Source organism: Pyrgilauda ruficollis, unplaced genomic scaffold (genome assembly GCF_017590135.1).
Source record: "Pyrgilauda ruficollis isolate IOZ18807 unplaced genomic scaffold, ASM1759013v1 scaffold23, whole genome shotgun sequence".
Classification (NCBI taxonomy): Eukaryota; Metazoa; Chordata; class Aves; order Passeriformes; family Passeridae; genus Pyrgilauda; species Pyrgilauda ruficollis.
Window position 1 is genome coordinate 13,176,792 of NW_024522539.1, and position 18,417 is coordinate 13,195,208.

The 18,417-nt window shown below is 38.3% G+C and overlaps 1 protein-coding gene across 1 annotated transcript in view; it reads left to right on the forward strand.

Annotated features, from left to right (window-relative positions):
* Positions 1-2,222: 2,222 nt before the first annotated feature.
* LIPC (lipase C, hepatic type) overlaps positions 2,223-18,417 on the forward strand; it is a 70,285-nt gene continuing 54,090 nt past the window's right edge. Inside the window, exon 1 of the mRNA XM_041469311.1 lies at positions 2,223-2,349. The gene's annotated coding sequence lies outside the window, so the exon portion shown is untranslated. The remainder of the gene's footprint in view (positions 2,350-18,417) is intronic.

Below are 18,417 nucleotides of genomic sequence, written 5' to 3' on the forward strand. Positions count from 1 at the left end.
GGCTGACAGTCAGATTAAGAACTGTTGTTCTAATGAAATAACAACAGAATCACATCTGCACCGTGCGTTTTTAGTCCAGAAGAGTAGGATTGGTTAAAACATCATGAATCGGGTCCAAATTATGATGTGACTGCTTCACACTTCTCCAAAACCCCAAGTGTAATTCTTTTGTGCTTCCAGCACAGTTTCTGTGCTGGAACTAAGACCACACGAGGGCAGTGTAGTGGGGGAGTAAAATCCAGGAATGCAAATTAAACTCTAAGCCTGATTTTCCTGCCTCTTCATGAAATCTGGAGGTAGAGCTGTGTCTAGAGAGTAGAGTGGCCTGCAATTACCCCACAAACTACAGAGGAAATTTTAACACTTCTGTTCAGCCTCTTCTTATCACTGTATTTTGTCCTGCTTTTATTTCCTTCACCACTGCTCTGAATATTCTCTTTCCTAGAGCTGTGGGTCTGAAGTGTCTCAGAGGTTGAGACTTCAGTACACTCTGCTCTGCAAACATACAAAGATTGGGCTCCTAACAGAAGGGAAATTGTAAGAGATGTGGAAAGTCAGGCCTGCAGTTCAGTGAGGTGAACATTTTGTATTGGAGCAAAATCTCCAAAACTGTGCTTAAACACCCCTGGATTCCCTCATCTAACCCAAACCACAAATTCTCCCGGGAAAGCAAACAAGACCACTGTCCTTGAATTTTGATAAGTATAATTTTCATATTATTTCACTAGGCCAGGAAATATATTCTTCAGAAACTCTTAGCTAAGCCTCTTTTCCCCTCAAACCCTCTGCAGGGTTCAGTTCCCTAACTCACTGACACAGCTGCTCAAGTAATCTTTTTCAAGATGAAAGCAGCCAGAATTCTTAAAATCCTCTAACTCAGTTTTACTGTGAACATGTTCTTAGCACATGCAATATGTACTTATGTAAACTTGAGATTATTAAGTTTGTCTGCATTGTGCTTGACTGATCCTTCAGCTCCTCTATAAACTTAATAGATAACTCTCCTAGGACATAGTTGTATTCTGCAATTTCTTTACCTTCAGTTTTAGTTTCATAACCAATTGTTTCTTTGAAAATTGATACTAATTTTGCTTTAAAATTGATATTGCAATCCTGTGTAGTTAAAGACCATGATAAACAAGAGCTCACTCTCATATCCTTAGGGAAACATGCAATTGTTTAATAATCCCACTCTCCTGTCCAAAGATGGATTTTTATCCATTGCATGCTCTTTCTACTGCTGTGCAATTATTACTAAGGCATAATAATATCTTCTTTCTATTTCCACAAGCACGGCATTACATGCTTTGTATCACTCACACCAACCACAGCTGTGATAATGTATCCTTGAAAGGCAAGAAAACTAATGAGGCAAAACCTTTCTGTCTGAAATCCAGGATTATTTTCTTCCACAAAGTTCTGCTTTGAAGGGTACTCCTTCATGAAATCCTGCAAAATAAACTTATCATATTCTCAGTCACAACTAATGGTAAGATAACAAGCCACAAACCTTTTCCTTGAACAGCGGTTTTGTATTTTACTGTGTATCTGATCAATTAAATCCCATATTAGGGCTTCATTTTCAATCCTATTTCCTTCAAAATTCATATCAACTACATGGACCTGTGTTATAGTACAAGATTCAGTATATAGAAGACTATTTTGCACTTTTTTTTTTTTTTTTAACACACCAGTTTGTGTATCCTTGGTCATAGCAGGAAATCTGATCTCCTTCATACACAATTCCTTATTCTTTCAGTCAGCCACAAAGCCAGCTTTAGAGTAACTGCTCATTACAGGCAAAATACTGGTGTCTCTTAGGGAATGAGAGATCAGCCTTTGATTTAAAAATGCCCATGGTCTGGGCCTAAATCTTCTCTGTCGTTCTCTTCTTCTCTGACAGTTTGCTATAATTTAAGGGAAGCCATTCTGGTGAGTTTGGGTAAATAAATGTTATGGTTGTCTCACAGAGAGAATAGCATTTAGGTCATAATAGAGGCTTGTTATTTACAGTTTAAAAAAGCCAGTTCTGAGTCCTGTCCTGGATGCCTAGCTACACATGTGACTGATATAGTGCATTTTGTATATTTTGGCACAAGAATGTGGTACACAATGATCTTATTTAGCAATATTTTGAAAAACATGCCAATTTTGAAAAAAAAGCCTTCAAATATGTGACAGAGCTGTGCCTTCTGTGGAAGAGGGTATAAAATTGAGAATTCTTGGCTTGTGATATAACCTATCCACTGTTTCTAAGGAGAGAGTCTTCATTAACATCTATTTTCAATTTTCATTTTATAAAATAGTTGATGCCAAACTGGGACATATCATCAAGTAAGGCCAAGCTGGGTAAGCACATGTTTTTTGTATACAATGAGAAGTACATTGTGGTCTGAATTCTGTTTAGACTGAAGTTTTTTACTAAGCTGCTTTTATACAGAGGGGTTAGAATGAAGGCTTAGAATTAACATAAGATCTCTTGTTGCTTATGACTAAGAATATTAGTGAAAAGACTAATTGGTTTGTATGAGAAGTTTAGAAATCTACTTTTATTCTTAATATCCAGTGCTGGTCCTTCAAGTCAAAAAGAACTGACTCATCCTGTGACTCAAATATTGCAGTGTTGTTTTCCATTATCCAGCACATCAGACCAATGACATGCAGACATGTACATTTTACTTGAGTTTTACTAGGTTTTCCAATATAATTAACATCGGTGCACTGAAAGCTGTGGATTGTTTCTGTTTCAATTTTAAGAAATGCTGATTTTTCTAATCCTTTAGATGTCTATATTCTACAGAAATCTAAGTGGGAATTTGTATTTCTGTTGAAACCGGTAATGATGTACTCACTGTGTTTCCATTTTTCTTTTATTAATAGATTTCTGTGTTTTCTCCTAATGTTCTGCAAATTATACACAAAGTTACAAAATCCAAAATGAGACAGTTAAAAGATGTTCAGGCACAATTGTAAAGCTGTTTCGTAATTCTAAATATTTAACATCTTGTTATAACAGCAATGAATAGATACTTGGCAAGGTTGATTAAAACAGATGTTGAAAGAAGAAAACTAGTAACCATTTAACTGTGCAAAAGGGCTCAAACAGGATTTGGAGCCCATGGGAAATGTGATATGAGTGGTTATTGTTGTGTCTGCCAATTAAATAAAGCTCATCAAATTATTCATAGCAAATAAAATCTGTTGCAAAACAAACCCGTTTGACTCATAGCAGACTGTTCAAAGATGCTTCTGTTTCTCTAAATGTACTTTTTCTTCATTGAAAGATATTAGGAGACCATCCACAATGGTCAGCAGTTGCTTTGATTGGTGATGTGCATGACAGTAACTGGTTTTTGTTTTTTTCCTTGATGACAATGTTGATGTTTTGGAGGGAATAGATACTTTCCTATTTGTAAAGAACACTGTGCTTTCAGTACACTGTACTTTCTCTCTTACGAACTTACAGTTCATAAGAGAGAAAGTAAAAAAGAAAGAGCACTAATGCATCCAGACAAGAAAGAAGTCTAAGAATAAATCCTAGTAAACTATTGAAGCATGATCACAATAATTTCAGTTAACTAATGAACTGAACACTTCTGGTATAAATGTTTCACTGTTAGGAAAGAATAAGTATAGGGATTTAGAGTTCTGGTACCAGTCACACAACAACTAAGTGATACTGAATAGTCATACTCAAGTTTACCATGAACACCTGAATATAGCACACTGCATAGAGCACACCAAATATAGCACCTTTATTCTGAGGCTCTGACTTCTAATACAATAGAAGTATCTTTTAGTAATAGCTTTTGTGCTGGAAATAAATTTGCGATTTTTCCTGACTTTGAATCTGCTACCTAGTGAAAGAACCCACTTACTCTTAGGAGAATAGGAGCACAGTTCTGCTTTGCACTTGTTGAACTCATCTACAGAGAGAAAATTGCCCAGCCCTACAGTATAGTCTGATTCCAGGCTATATGAAAGGATCACACAGTGTTTCTACTTCACAGCACAGAGACGAAGGTTAATGAAAGCCAAGACCTTGGGGTTCAAATCTGTTCCTTGCTTTCACTGTAACCATCCTGTGGATTAGAGAGCTTTTTTTGCCATGTGGCTCTCCCACAACTGGAAGAGTTTCCCATAAACAACATTTTCAGTTAGCTGTTTATGTTTAGACTATTCTGGCTTTTTTTTTTTAGGAACAGCTGTGCAGTTGAGCATCTCCCACTAAACTGGTCATTAAAACCACTTTAGGCAACTAATTCAGGCACTGTACAACAGTGATAGCACTGAAAAGCAAGGGTGATGCTGTAGCTAAACAGCACAGTAGAAAAATAAAGACTGTAAAACATCCTGCCCATATCTCACACTGTTTCAGGTTTTCCCTCACCTTTCAGCCAGTGTGGATGCTTTTAAAAGAAGCTACAACATAATTAGAACAAAGTGTAGAGCCTTAAGGAACCATGCATAGAATGTCTGGAATATTTTATTGGACTTAACAATTTAATCGTTTTTACTTCTGAAAAAAACACAACATGCATCTTGCTAGCTAACCTCATTATCCAGAAACACATATCCAGAAAGCACTGAGCCTCTGGTTTTAGTAAATCTCCACTCTCCCTTTTCTTCCCATTTTGTTCTGTAATTTTGCAATGCTTCTCAATGAAATTGCCTTTTTCATGATTATCAGTGGCCACAAGCTTTCCAGCCCATAAGCAAACACCCTCTGTCCCCAAATAGCCTCTGTCTTTCACCCAGCTACATCACTGAATGCCACTAGTTTCCCCTGCTCAGTGAACACACTTCAAGGCCTGCATGTTCTGGGCCTAAAATTATTTATTTGATAGCAATTATATATACAGCATCTTTTGTCCCACAGCCTTTGAAACAAGCTAAAGATATACATGCTTTGTCCAGAGGTCATTTAATCATGGAAATGCAGCCAGCCTTGGCTGGAAATGCAGCAACAGTTAATAGTGCATGGCAATATAAGAGCACTTTAGGTCAGCAAACTATGAATGCATTTGTTTCTAATGAAGCTGCTGCTGTAATTTAGGAAAGAAGCAGAATAATTATTCAGATTGGAGTTTGGCCAGGAGACCAAAATGAACAGCATTCAGACTTCAGTAAAAATGCTCAAGAGTTTAAAATGGCCACAAATAATGTGGACCTAGGTTTTAAATTTCATTTGAAAGATGGATGAGCAGGTCATTTTGCTGTCAATGGGTCTCTAATTGGTTTGCCTCAGAGCAATTTTTTGATCAATACTTTCTACTTCTTTGTGTAACAAAGATTCTGCATTCATCATGTCTCAATATTTTTACATTCAGTGCTTTGCAATCCCTTAGTTATAAACCCCATGATTTAGTAAGGCCAAAGTGAAGAAACTGGAGTAATTTTAGTATAGTTTGCATATTGAAAAGCCTTGATTTTTAAAACTAATAATTTTGTCTTATATCTGTGAGGAAAATCAAGAACTTTCCATCTAATGATTTTAGACCAAATTAGGTTTCTTTTAGGAGTTGATTTTTCTGCTTCTTCTGCTACCTTACCAAAACAAAGATTGGAAAGAAAAGGATCCTTTTTAATTTTAACTTGATGACTCACTGGGAATTTGGCTGGCCTAGAACTACAAGTGGTTGTCCCAGGTGAATAATTGTTTCTATCCCTGTCCCCTGTTACACAGAGAATCTTATGATTATTCAACCCCTTCTCCATGGAGCAGGGCAAGGGCTTGGTACATCCCTCCTGGTTCATCTGCTGAAGTCTTCTCTGGTCACCAGTCAGAGCTGTGAGTGCTTCAGACATGAACATGGACCAAACTGACACTTGGCTATTTGCATCAGGAAAAGCTGAGTGCAGAGAGGCAGTTCTATGGACAGCATTTCTTTTCCAGGGAGCATCTTTTACTCACAGCCAACCAGAATATGCTGCCTGCACAGGAGTGCCATGCTCTTTGCTAGGATAGCACATCAGCATTGATGCACCAGCAAAGCTGTGTGAGTACAGCCTTAGCCAGGCCTATAATCTACTTTTGATCTGGGCAGTAACCTCCCACTGACATAATTGATAGTCTGCTGTCAGTCATGGACTTCACACAACCTAACATTTACACTCTGACCCATAATTATATTTAGAACATACACACACCTCTTCCTGCACAGAGAATAAAAAGCTGCACAGTACATCTTTCAGGAAGACTGTAAAGATTCCACTCATCCATCCCTAAAGACAAAAGTCCTTTCCAAATTTTTCCATCATGCTGTGCAATAGTAGTTAACGTTGTCAATCTCTTATATGTGTCTTACAAAGAAGACCAGAGAAATAACTAGGATACAATTTCATTATTCAGATGAAAAATGTCCTTCCTTACAGCAATCCAGTTACTGAGGATTACTATATATTACCAAGATATATATATATTTCATCAAATATAATGAAGCTGGAACAAACAATGTGAGACTTAACATATCTATGACTTTTTACCTCAGGAGACCAGCACAAAGCAGAAGGTTTTATCAAGTTATTTTATTATAAAAATGAGTGATATGCATGCTTAAAACATGCAACAAGGGAATGAGAGACTGCAAAATATTAAAGTAACCCTAGACCACATTAGCATAGCCTTGATTTGCAAGAACAGTACTGGCAATAAACTTTAGTTCAGTACTGATCTTTTTAAACTTCACTGCAGTTTCTTGTAATATCCTTTGTTATGTCAAATTTTAACTTCAAATAAAGTGAGCAAATTGCCCCACGTCTGGTCCTGATTTATACAAAAGACACATTCTCTTTCTTCAAAGGTTGACTGAACAAAGTCCAAGAACTGTACTCAAAGGATGCTTTTTGGTTTCAAGCTAGCAGTTGAAGTTAAAAGATGTGATGTTTATGTTGCCTTTACTAAGAATGTTATACCACTGTAATCTAGAAAGCACTCCATAACAGCTCCCTAGCAGGTCTGCAATAGAAATATAGATTAGGAGTACTTTTAAAGGCCATCTGATTTGTCATCACCAAAGGAGCAGGATCAGTGTTCCTTCAAGTGACCAAGAGTGCCTGCCCAGGGAAAAGAACATACTCACTCCTGAAATGTTCCATTTCCCATTGATCTGAGCTTCTGTCTGTCAAAACAGCACAAGTCTTGAAAGAAATGGAAAAACGAACCCTATTTCCCAGAATACACTACACTAACCACTGCAGCACATGCACTTTTAATAGATTTATGGCTTATATGTATTATAGTAGTTCCTTTTTTGGCAGCCCACATTTTTAAGAAATTTTATTTACCTTCTTCTGGGGCTGAAAGTTTTTCTCCTCATAAATCAGCCTGTTGCAGAAGACAATCATAATGGCATTTTGCTGCTGCTTGGAGAGAAGGTGAGCAGAGCTCTGCAGTCTTGAGGTGCAGTCAGGGACCAGCTGCCTTCCCAGGAGGAACGAGCATTGGAGCACTGCTGCACCTATGGCATTCTAATTCTCCAGCTGCATATTGCCTTCAGTCCTTGGGACACAGGGTTTAAAAATCAGGTTTTTGAGAGGTTTCCTTCTCTGCACGCACTACTCTTAGTGCACCCAATTTCCCTGGACAAAATCCCAAACCGATTTCCTTAACAGAACAGCAACACTCCTATTCAAAGGCCTCAGTGAAAATAAGCAGCCTTGCAGGGGAGCACTTCCTTCCAGAAATTATGGTATACACAGATATTTTACACATTAGGATACTGCCAACACTACACAATGCCCGCTATTGTCACATCTCTAGTAGCTGGGCCCTGAAGTGCATTACCAGTAGCTATTTCTATGAAGCCAAGTGCTCAAAAACAACATTGCTTACATGGCTTTGATTTAGCACTAAATGAAGAGAAAATGTTGTCTAAATCCTTATTTCAGAGTCATTAACTAGTTATCATCTATTATTTGTTGTCATATTCTGTTGTATTCATTTTGATAAGCATTTAATTTAACTTTTTTTTTTTTCTTCTAAGTAATGGGATCATCTTCTGCCAAAAGCAATTCCTCTTTGCTTGCTTTTTTTGTTTTGTTTTATAAAATGAAATCATCACCATGTAATCCAGACTAATCACTGCCCTGACAATCTGTCAGCAAAATACAGGGATACATGGCTCAAAATATAATACAAGCAAAATATGGCATGTCAAAACCTGCCTTCCTTGGGCTGTCATAATTCCTGATGAAGACTGGCTATATGTGGTATGCTCCACAGCAATACTAATGGCTCTCTAAGGACTACAGCTGAAGTGATTTGCCAGTGATACAGCCCAGATATCCCTTGCTAGGAAATCTGAAAAATTATACACTTTCCTTGTAATTCCAAGTAAGAACTTAATTTCATTATGTATTTTGTTCTTCTCAAAGGGAACACGTATTACAATGCATGAAACAAAGCCTTGAGAAAGGGAAAAAGAATATCAAGACCCTATAGCTAAAGCAAAGATAACCTGGAAAATACACTAGTTATTTGACTAAGACCAACCTGCCTAAGTACAATAGAAAGAAATGGAAGGAAGGAAGGAAGGATTGGCATCCAGAGGGACCCTGACAGGTCTGAGAGGTTGGTCTGCATGAACCTCACAAAGTTCCACAAGGACAAGTGCAAGGTCCTGCACCTGGGCTGGGGAAATGGAAGCACAAATACAGGCTGGGCAGAGAGAGGAGTGACAGCAGCTCTGGGGAGAAGGACCTGGGGGTGTTGGTGGATGAGGGGCTGGACATGAGCTGGCAGTGTGTGTTTGCAGCTCAGAAAGACAACCAAATCCTGGGCTGCACTAGAAGAAGTGGGACCAGCAGGTGAAGGGAGGGGATTGTCCCTCTCTACTCTGCTCTTGTGAGAGACCTGGAGTGCTGCATCCCGCACTGGGGCTCCCAGCATAACAAGGACGTGGACCTGCTAGAGCAAGTCCACAGGATGGTCCCAAGTATGATCAGAGGGCTGGAGGACAGGCTGGGAGAGCTGGGCTGTTCAGCCTGGAAAAGGCTTCAGGGGGACCTTACAGCACCTTCCAGTGCCTAAAGGGGCTCCTAAAGAGCTTTTCAGGGACAAGGGCCTGGAGTCGTAGGACAAGGGGAAATAGCTTCAAACTGAAAGACGGAGGATTTAAATTAGACATTAGGGAGAAATTCTTTGCACGAGGGTGGCTGGGCACTGGCACAGGTTGCCCAGAGAAGCTGTGGCTGCCCCATTCCTAGAAGTGCTCAAGGCCAGCCTGGATGGGGCTCTGAGCACCTGGTGCGGTGGAACCCCACCATGGCAGGGCGTGGAATGAGATGGTCTCTAAGGGCCCTTCCAACCCAGTATTATGATTCTGTGATCTATGCTTATGCATGACCTAATGCTCCTCTTAATGAGTAATTCTTGTAAAAACTACCTGGGGAACCTCTTCTTCATTAGAAATTGATTCTTTTCAGAGGAGATGAATTAGAAGACAATTAAAATCAGGAATATACAGCTTCTTTGAAAGCCAGCCCTTAGGTTATGCTGGTTGAAATATTTCAACTGTTAAGAACTGTTCTTAAAGTTTCATTATTTCTTTAAATGTTCACAATTTTTGCTACTGTGAAATTTTCTAAGATTAATTCATAACAGAAATTATCATCACCTCACTGGGATCCCTAGGGACAGTTGTAAAAGCTTTTAAGCAGACTTTTTTTTTGCTAAAAAGAATTATGGAAAAGTTCTGCACCCATTTCAGAATTTGCATTATATATGACCTATAAAAATATAATCTCAACCTCATTTCTTGGTTTCTTATTTCTGCATCAAAAAGGAATGCAAAATCTGATAATAAATGTACTACTTAGCCCTAAAGTTTGAGTAAATGACATATATGAATTTTTGCATTATCTCCTGACAAATACCATACAGAATGGACAGGACAAAACAGAAGTAGCATTTTGCAAAATTTGTTTGCTGCCATTTTCAGACTGTCATTTCGAGCAAATGGAAAACTTAGTTTTATCTCTTTTTCTTTAATAAAAACTGATGTATTTAAAGTGCAATAACTTTTGTAGAATCTCACACGGTAATTTCACTAATCTGGAACAAGCAGCCTGGAAGACACATTTTTTCAATACAACACTATGATGGTCACCAGAAACACAATAACTTTTTCTAAAAATATTAAGAGGATTAAAATGTTCTGTAATAAATAAAGGAAAAAAATCCTAAATTTTTAGTCACAAATTACTATCTAAATTGTTTCTGACCTAAGATTCATGGTCCTGAGCAAAGGTGCATATTTGTTTTATTTTCTGTATCAAAGGGAAATTACTGTATTTATGATAAATTGTGTATTCCTATAATGTGCCACTAAGACAAAACAATCCATATAATATTCTGCATTTTTATTCCATTTTTTAGATGACTTCCCAGGGTCCATGATGAGAAACATATACATGCAATTCAGTAATATTTTATAAATTTTGTACAAAGATGGTTTAACCAGATAGAGAGCAAAATTTGACCTAACAAATACACAGCATAAAGCATTTATCCAATGCTTTGCCAAAGTTTCAAATACATTTTATTTAGTGCAATATTTTTCAATCTTTTTACTTCCTTCTCTTGTTTTCTAGAGGAGATGAAAGTCCATGAGTAACAAATTCAGACCTACCATGAATGGGTTTGCTTTTCTCAGTCACTTTTAGGAAATTGCCCTAAGCCAGTGGTGTAATTATGAAAACATTGTTAGTGTACTGCAACAACACACACAGTCCCAGTTACATCTCAATTTCAGTGTTATCTTCAACAGTATACCTTATACCTGGAAAACACACTCTTGACACCTTTAAGGAGAACAGAGACTGAATTCCTCAATTTCAGGGTACAGGGCATAGTTGAGGTGCTTGCCTGAGGCTGATGCCAGAACCTGCATTTTTAAATGTGTGTTCCTACACTGCCAGATTAACTAGCTGTCAGGCATGAACTGCAGAGCAGATTGGACCATCTGTGGGGGAATATGAAAAGAAAGATTTCTGTCCAATAGTTTGAATTCTTTCTTTACAGGAAATTTCAATGTAAGATGCCAAATGGAATTTGGAAATTAAAAAGAAATTAGTAATAATTTTTAAGCTATAATTAGAACACAGAAAACCAAGGAATACAGAGTAGGATATGGAGCTATTAAATCTCCATGGAAAGGCCAGCTGCCTGCCTCTGTGCTCTTCCTAAGGGTGGTGTGAGGGTAGTGCAGGCCAGTGGTGGCTGCCCTGGATTTCATGCCATGGTGCAGAGTGAAGGAACACACACAGATAAGGAGGTACAGGTCCATGTGCCACAGGCAGTGTGGGCTAACAAGGTTTGCATCCCATGGATGAGGCCCTTGCAATGGCACTGCTCTTCTCCGTAGTAAATACATTTTAGACTCCTTGCCTATTCCCTAATCACCACAAACCTAGGAGTTAACTTGAAGATTCACTAGACTGACACCTGTGCTCTGTCGCACAGATCATTCAGCAAATAAAACAACACATGGAGAGGTTTCGGAACATTCAACCTGGAATAAACTAAAGATACTTGAGAGGTTGGTATAAATTTTGTAGGTTTTTGCAATGCATGTTATGGTCAGAGTCACTTCAATGCTTGCTTCCTTCTTTTTTGTCTCCCAAGCAAGTTACTCAAAGATGAGCTTTACCATCATTTTATTTGAGTGGATCTGTGACAGCTCTCTGGGTTATTGACTTTGTTACTCCCACAGTGCTCATCCGGTCCCTCAGCACTGCTTACCTCCAGCCCTTCCCTCAACTTCCTCTTCAGAGTAAAGGCACTTCTCAAGCACTTTGCTGAACCACAGCTACTTAAAAGCCACAAGCACAAACTGGTCATTTGGCAAAGAATATTATTCTTACCCAGCTGACGTAATGAGCTTTTCTCAATCAGCACTCATGGATGCAGCATGTGCTCCAGGGCTGGTTTGCAGTGCACTTGGCTGCAATAGGTGTGACCCCCAGATGGAGAGCTAGCTTTGTCTTATCCATGCTGCCACCCATGAAATGTTTCCACACACAAATGAAGGAACACAGCTAGGAAAAAGAAAAATTGAGCTAGAGAAAACACCCTGATGGGGTTTCTTTTTAATTATATGCCTGGTTCTTTGCCTATTCCACAATGCTAAAAATGAATACCACAGATGGAGGGTGGGTGTTAAAGGCCCACTGAACACTGAAATTTTACTGATCTGTTATAACAGGAAACATCTGTGCTAAATACAGTGTTTAGTAGCTCTTCCCATTTCAGCTGTGGAACATCAGTATTTACAGGACATTACCAAGAAATTGTTTGTACTCATGGTCACAGTCACTTCAAAACTAATACTGACTGATTTGTTGCTCTGAATCATTTCAACAACTGTGGATTTTGGAATACCAATGTATTTAATCAATTATCCTATGGTTTATCCAGACATCAAAGATTTGCAGTTTCAGAATTAACATAGAAAGAACTATTTCAATTCTTTCTAGTAGATTACATTAATTTCTATTTTTGTGAACAAAGTCCATAATTCTTTTACCAATCTGTAACATTTTCAGACCAGATTTTCAGAAAGTTTGGAGAAGATTTTAAATGCATGTTTATCCTAACTGATGCTTAAAGTACTAAGGCTTCTTCATCCCTCAACTAAGCCAATTTTCTGTCTTATAATCTCCTCTAATCTTTTAGTAATGTAGGGACTGCCACAATACATCAGATCCAAGGGTCTATCCACGCCAGTATCTAAGTTCTGCTAGGACTAGCAAGAGCTGTGTCAGGTCCTAGAACAAACAAAACATTTAGGGTTGATAATTAACCACCTCAAACAGTCTGCTGCCCCGTCATCTACTCTGTGTATATGAATCCTATTCTTCTCCTTTGGCTTTATTGTCTGTTTGTTCTTCCCTTTTCCTGAAAACTCAATTTTAATGACAGCAGCTTCACAGAGATCTGGGTTTTGCTCCTGTGAGCATGTTAAGTTCTAAGAGACATCATCAATCAGCCTTTGAATGTTTAGTGTCTTTCAAGTTTCTTTACTTTGGCATGGCTCTTTGCCTTTTGCATAAGTGCCTTCATGTGTATCCTCTTCAAATATGTTACCTACAAGAAGCTCTGGTTGTCTTGTTCTTGCTTCCTTCTTTATCCATAAGAGCCATCAATCAATATCTGAAACAAGTCTGCTTTCTATTTGTTGTTACAAATTCTCCCTCCTAAATACAGTAGCTTGAAGCAAGGGAGAGAGCCCTATTGGTTTTCCTCTGTACTCATCTGTTTCAGATATGCTTCTGTTTGATGTGGGGAGGTGAGCAAGCAAGGCAGCTTCAAAAGGCATTGCTCTTGTGTTGGTTTTGCTTAAAACCATAAAGCTCAGTCCTCAGGGGGAAGGAGATGGGCTGGATCTCAGTCTTCCAAGGAGCTTTGTTGCACGTGTTTGGCTGTTTCTTACACAGAGCAGTGAAGGGAAATGCCCTTAGCAGGCACACTGAGGTTTCCAAAAGCACATCTGCTCTTCACAGTTACATCTATTGACACCCCAGTGCTGATGTGGGGAAAGTTTCCTGTGTGTTACAGCTCTGTGTAAAAGCTGCTTTAACAACAAAAAATCCAATGCAAACATTTACAGGTCATCCCTGAAACAGGACACTGACAACAGAGAATATCCAAAATAAGACAGAATCCAGGTGGATAAAGGGTCTGAAGCTGCACTACCCCTTCCAGTAGTGCATAATCATGCAGAAATTTAGTCCTGCCTGCTGAAGAACAGAACTAATTGTAACAGGAGGCAGGGAGTAAGCCAGCTCCTAACCTGTTTTAAGGCAGGGGTAATATGCAAACTCCCAATATTCTTCACATAACAGAAGAGCATGGGCACTCCAGATATATTGTTATTTGTTCTCCCCTTTTATTTGGTTCATCAATTCTGTGCTTTTCTGATTTGTCAAGCTTTCAGAGACATGCCCACATGAACACAATGTACACACGGGAAAGACAGACAGACCCAGAAGAAACAGTATTCTTCTAAGGCAATTAAACAAGTAATGCTTTGTTATGAAAAGCACTCCATGAACATTGAAGTAAACAAAAAGTGCCTTTTTAAAAGAAGTTTGAAGTAGATGACCCACTTATTATACAATTATATTTATGCTTGGCAGTTGTATTTGGGTTCTCTTCTTTATTTACAGCTGTTAATGATAAGAATTACTCAGTGCAGCATATTTCCAAAATTACTGAAAGGCACAAATATATAAAATCCGCTAAATTTGTGGGAAAACTTGAAACTGCAAGAATTCTACTCCTAGTCCCAAATGTGCTTCCAAGGAAAGTCAGATAATATTCTGGGTAATGAGTCATGGAACAAGACTACCTTATAAGGGGACACAGAGTATGAAATGCATCTTGTATGAGAAATTCATATTTTACAACACTATGTTCATGCAAATTAGTGGTTTTCTTTCATATCAGAAAACAAAGTTTGCTGATCAATTATTTAGTTTTGAATTTAGTCCTGAAAAGTCTGATGGCTCAATAGCTACTGCTGTAAAGGAAGTTTCAGACTCATGTGCAGCTGCTGTATGTTTGACATAGACCATGAATCTACACACAAAAGTCCATCTAAAAATGTCTCTTCAGAGTTATTTGATATTAAAAAATCCTAGAAAAGATCAAACAGGCAGAATAAATTTTGGATTTAAAAAGTGCATTAAAAATTCAACCACATAAAAATTTTCTTGCTCTATAACCTCAGATGTATTAGCATAACCATCACATGAATCTTTTTTCAGATGCTAGGGTTATTATAGGAACACAGGGCGGATCCTCAGCTGGTGAAAATCATTAGAGCTGCACAGAAGCCAATTTATGCTAGCTGAAGTTCTGGCCCATAAAATCTCTTCCAAACCTGAAAGAACATCTTGTACTGCAATATAACAGGTCTTCAGGTGATTGAAAAGCATCCTGATGAACAGTGTGGTTTCAGGAAAAAAAACAGACTGTATGCCTGACAAATTTCTGCTCTGTGTTCTTTTCTTTAACTTGATTAGAAAGATATATTCAAGCAAAAACTTGCCTGGTACAATGCATCATTAGTCACATGCTGCTTCCAATAGTGAGCCATCAATTTTATTTTAGATGTGAATATGTGCAAGAGGTCTAACTGGAACATTAGCCAGGAAGCAGATGGGGACTGTGATTGAGAGTCTACCTCCTGGGTATATGTTGTACAAGCAGCAGCTCAGCAGAAGAGAGAAGGTTATCAAGTCCCCTTACAGTGCATGCAAACTACATATAAACACATGGACATAAGTTACAAATTTGGGGTTGACCACTGTGTGTTTAAGAAAAGATTCTATTTTATGTGAAGTTGGCAAAGCAGTAGCCTCCGTGCAATATGAAACGTGTTCTGTCTGTTTCACAGACAGCAGTTTGGAATATCTATTTCTAATTTTGGAATCCAGATCACTACAGTAGGTATGAGCGATTTCAATGCAGAAAATGAAGTAATTGCAAATGCTGGGTGTTATGGAAAAGAGAGATCATATCTACAGAATTTTTTAAAAATGGATCCTTTAAATTTAAAGATTAGCATATTTAACCATAACCACATTTAAACCTTAAATTTAAAAAACTTAATTTCAGACATTTTTTAAGAATCAAGATTTTTGCAAATACCAAATTATCCACTTTCCTTATCCAAAGCATGAGTAGCAAATATATCCAATCCTAAACTTAAACTTTCCACTCACTCTTGAAAGTAACATCAGGACACAGTGCAGCTTGCATATTCCAGGTGTCATTTTCCTACATCAGCATTCCAGCCTTTGTTACAGTCCCTGAGATGTCTGTTCCCTGATTTTCTAGTACCTGTGTTGTACATTTTGTCACTGCCAGTGGTGCAGGATTGCAGCAGAGCAGCCTTACAGTTCATAAGGCTCTGGCAGAACACTGGGAGTGTCTCAGGGGTATCGAGTTTCACCATTCTTATGGTCAAACAGTGGAATAATACGAAGACCCAGAGCACCCTCATTTTCCCAGAGGATTCTCTTTTTTCTGCAGCAATTTTCACCCAGAATATTGCAGCTCCCACACACTACACCTCATGCAGATTCAAATGTGGCTGAAAAAAGCCATTTTAGTAAGTGATACAACATACTGCCAGTAATTCTGAGTAGCAATTGCACAGTTGCTTCTGGTAAATACCTGGCTCCACTTTTTCTATCCTCATAATGTGCCAAAGACTCTTTCTTTTTATGCTTTTTGCATTAGGGTAACTAATTTCTAAAATAATTTAGGTTATATATTCATAGAGTATTATACGTGCAATAACAATACAAATGGTAATTAACCCATCTAAGAACCTATCAAGCAAAGTAGTTATCAAGTGACCAGATAAACATGTTGAAAATGGCAAAGGTTATAATTTCAATATTTAGATTCACAGGAAAATTATTTACCAGGAGTTTCCTACCTCTAATGATCATTACATTTGCAGAAGACCCATTCTTTTCTCTTTGAGCAGACAATAAAGGTAATTGGAATTACTCGTGTAAATCAAATGGAGAAGAAAAGAAAACAAAAAGCACACTCAGAAAACACATGGTGTGACAATGCTGTCAAGGCCATTGGGAGCAGCTCCTTCCTCTGGAACACAATCACATCTGCTCTCTGCAGACTAATGTGCCATGGCAGGCAATTCAGTGCTACATAAACTCATCCTCAACATGCTCTGTGAAACCTCTCATTCAAATCGGTACAATTATTCCCACAACACTGCTTAGTGTTCTCATCACTATTGCTGACATCCTGTGAATACTGGAAAGACAAATAAATACCAGCAATAACTGATACAGAATTGCCAAATGAAGTAAAATCTGCCAAAGGAAGGCAAGTTCCTCCGCCTTTTTTCACAGTTTTCCTTTTACCACTTTAAGCAATCTTTCATAAAATGCTCATAATGTCATCCTGGCTTCCTATATGGGTTCCATAGTGAGAAGTAAATCCAAACATTGATCCCTATAGACTTTATTTTCAGGCAATCTCTTCACAAAGATCCAACAGCCAGTTCTGTCCCTCACAGATCTACCACCTTGTTCCAGAACAATTCCTGTCTGCAGAAAGTGAAGCTTGCAATCTTTCTCCTCTAAATGCTCTCTACTTTCTTGATTACTGTGCCGAGTGTCACCATTCAACCTGTCATTGACCTGTCATCTTCACATAACCTCCAGCCAACATTATTCTAAGTTCACTGCAAAATCTCTGCTTAATAGCTGTGCTGATTTAGCTGTGCTAAATCACACTAGTAATTTCCATCAGTCTTAACTTCACTAAAACACAGCATTTCCTGTTCAGCATCAAAGCCTAAATTCTTGTCCAAGTTCTGTCTTTTGTCTCATTTTCTTGCTCACTAAAAATACTGCTGTGATCAGTATTTTTCATTTATCAAGAGTAATTTTGATCCTATCACCCCCTTTTCTGTATGCCCTCTTTTTCAATATACTTTCACACACACACACTAATCAATCAGTCTTGACAGTGCTTCAGATGTTACTGTGCCAAGATCACTGCCAGCTGCAGGGACAGGTCTGACCTTAGAGAATGCTTGAGGGTTTTCCAGCTGTCTGCTGTATCCTGGACTCACAGCTGCTTGGAATGAGCAAGGAAAGAAAGTGATCTGCACTTTTCTCCTGCCTTCATGCAGCATCCAGCAGTATGGACCCCTCCCCACAAAGCCTGCTCTCATATGCCTGAACAATGCATCAAGCAAGACAGCAGAATTTCCCTGCTGAGAATACTTTCTTTTTTTTTTTTTTTTTGTCTAACACGTCAGTTCTGCTATAGCATATTGGTCATATGAGATTTAGTCTTTTAAAAAAGGGAAAACTCTTTTATCTCGGACAGTTTAAAATAGTTCTTGATTATAAAAACAACAGAAAAATTTAAAATTCCACAGGCTGGGATGGTATGGCTATCATTTCTTGTAATTTAGATTTAGTAATTAACATAAGAGGCTTCATGAAGAACCTGGGGTTCACTGAATGCTCAAAAGATACTTTTTCAACTTTGGAAGCTCTGTTTCAGTCATTTAATTTGACACAGAACTAAAGTTCTTAGAAAATTGTCTCTATTTGCTATTACTATGAGCAAATCCATAATAAACTAAGTTTAGCAAATTTACACTATCACCCATTCTTGTGCATGAGGGTTTCTTAATGATTCAGAATGTGGGAGAAAGTTTCCCGTGCCTATTTCTAAGGAAAATTCCACAATGGTGCAAAGCATGTAAGTGAGGTATGATACACCTGTGTGGCTAATTATACCTTAGCTCAGGTGGGCAGGTAGCCATGGAGGTTTGCAGCACTAACCCACATAAACTGGCAAGGGAAATGTGACCCATGGAAAGCAGGTGGATTTGCAGCCCGTGCTAAGGCCTGTGC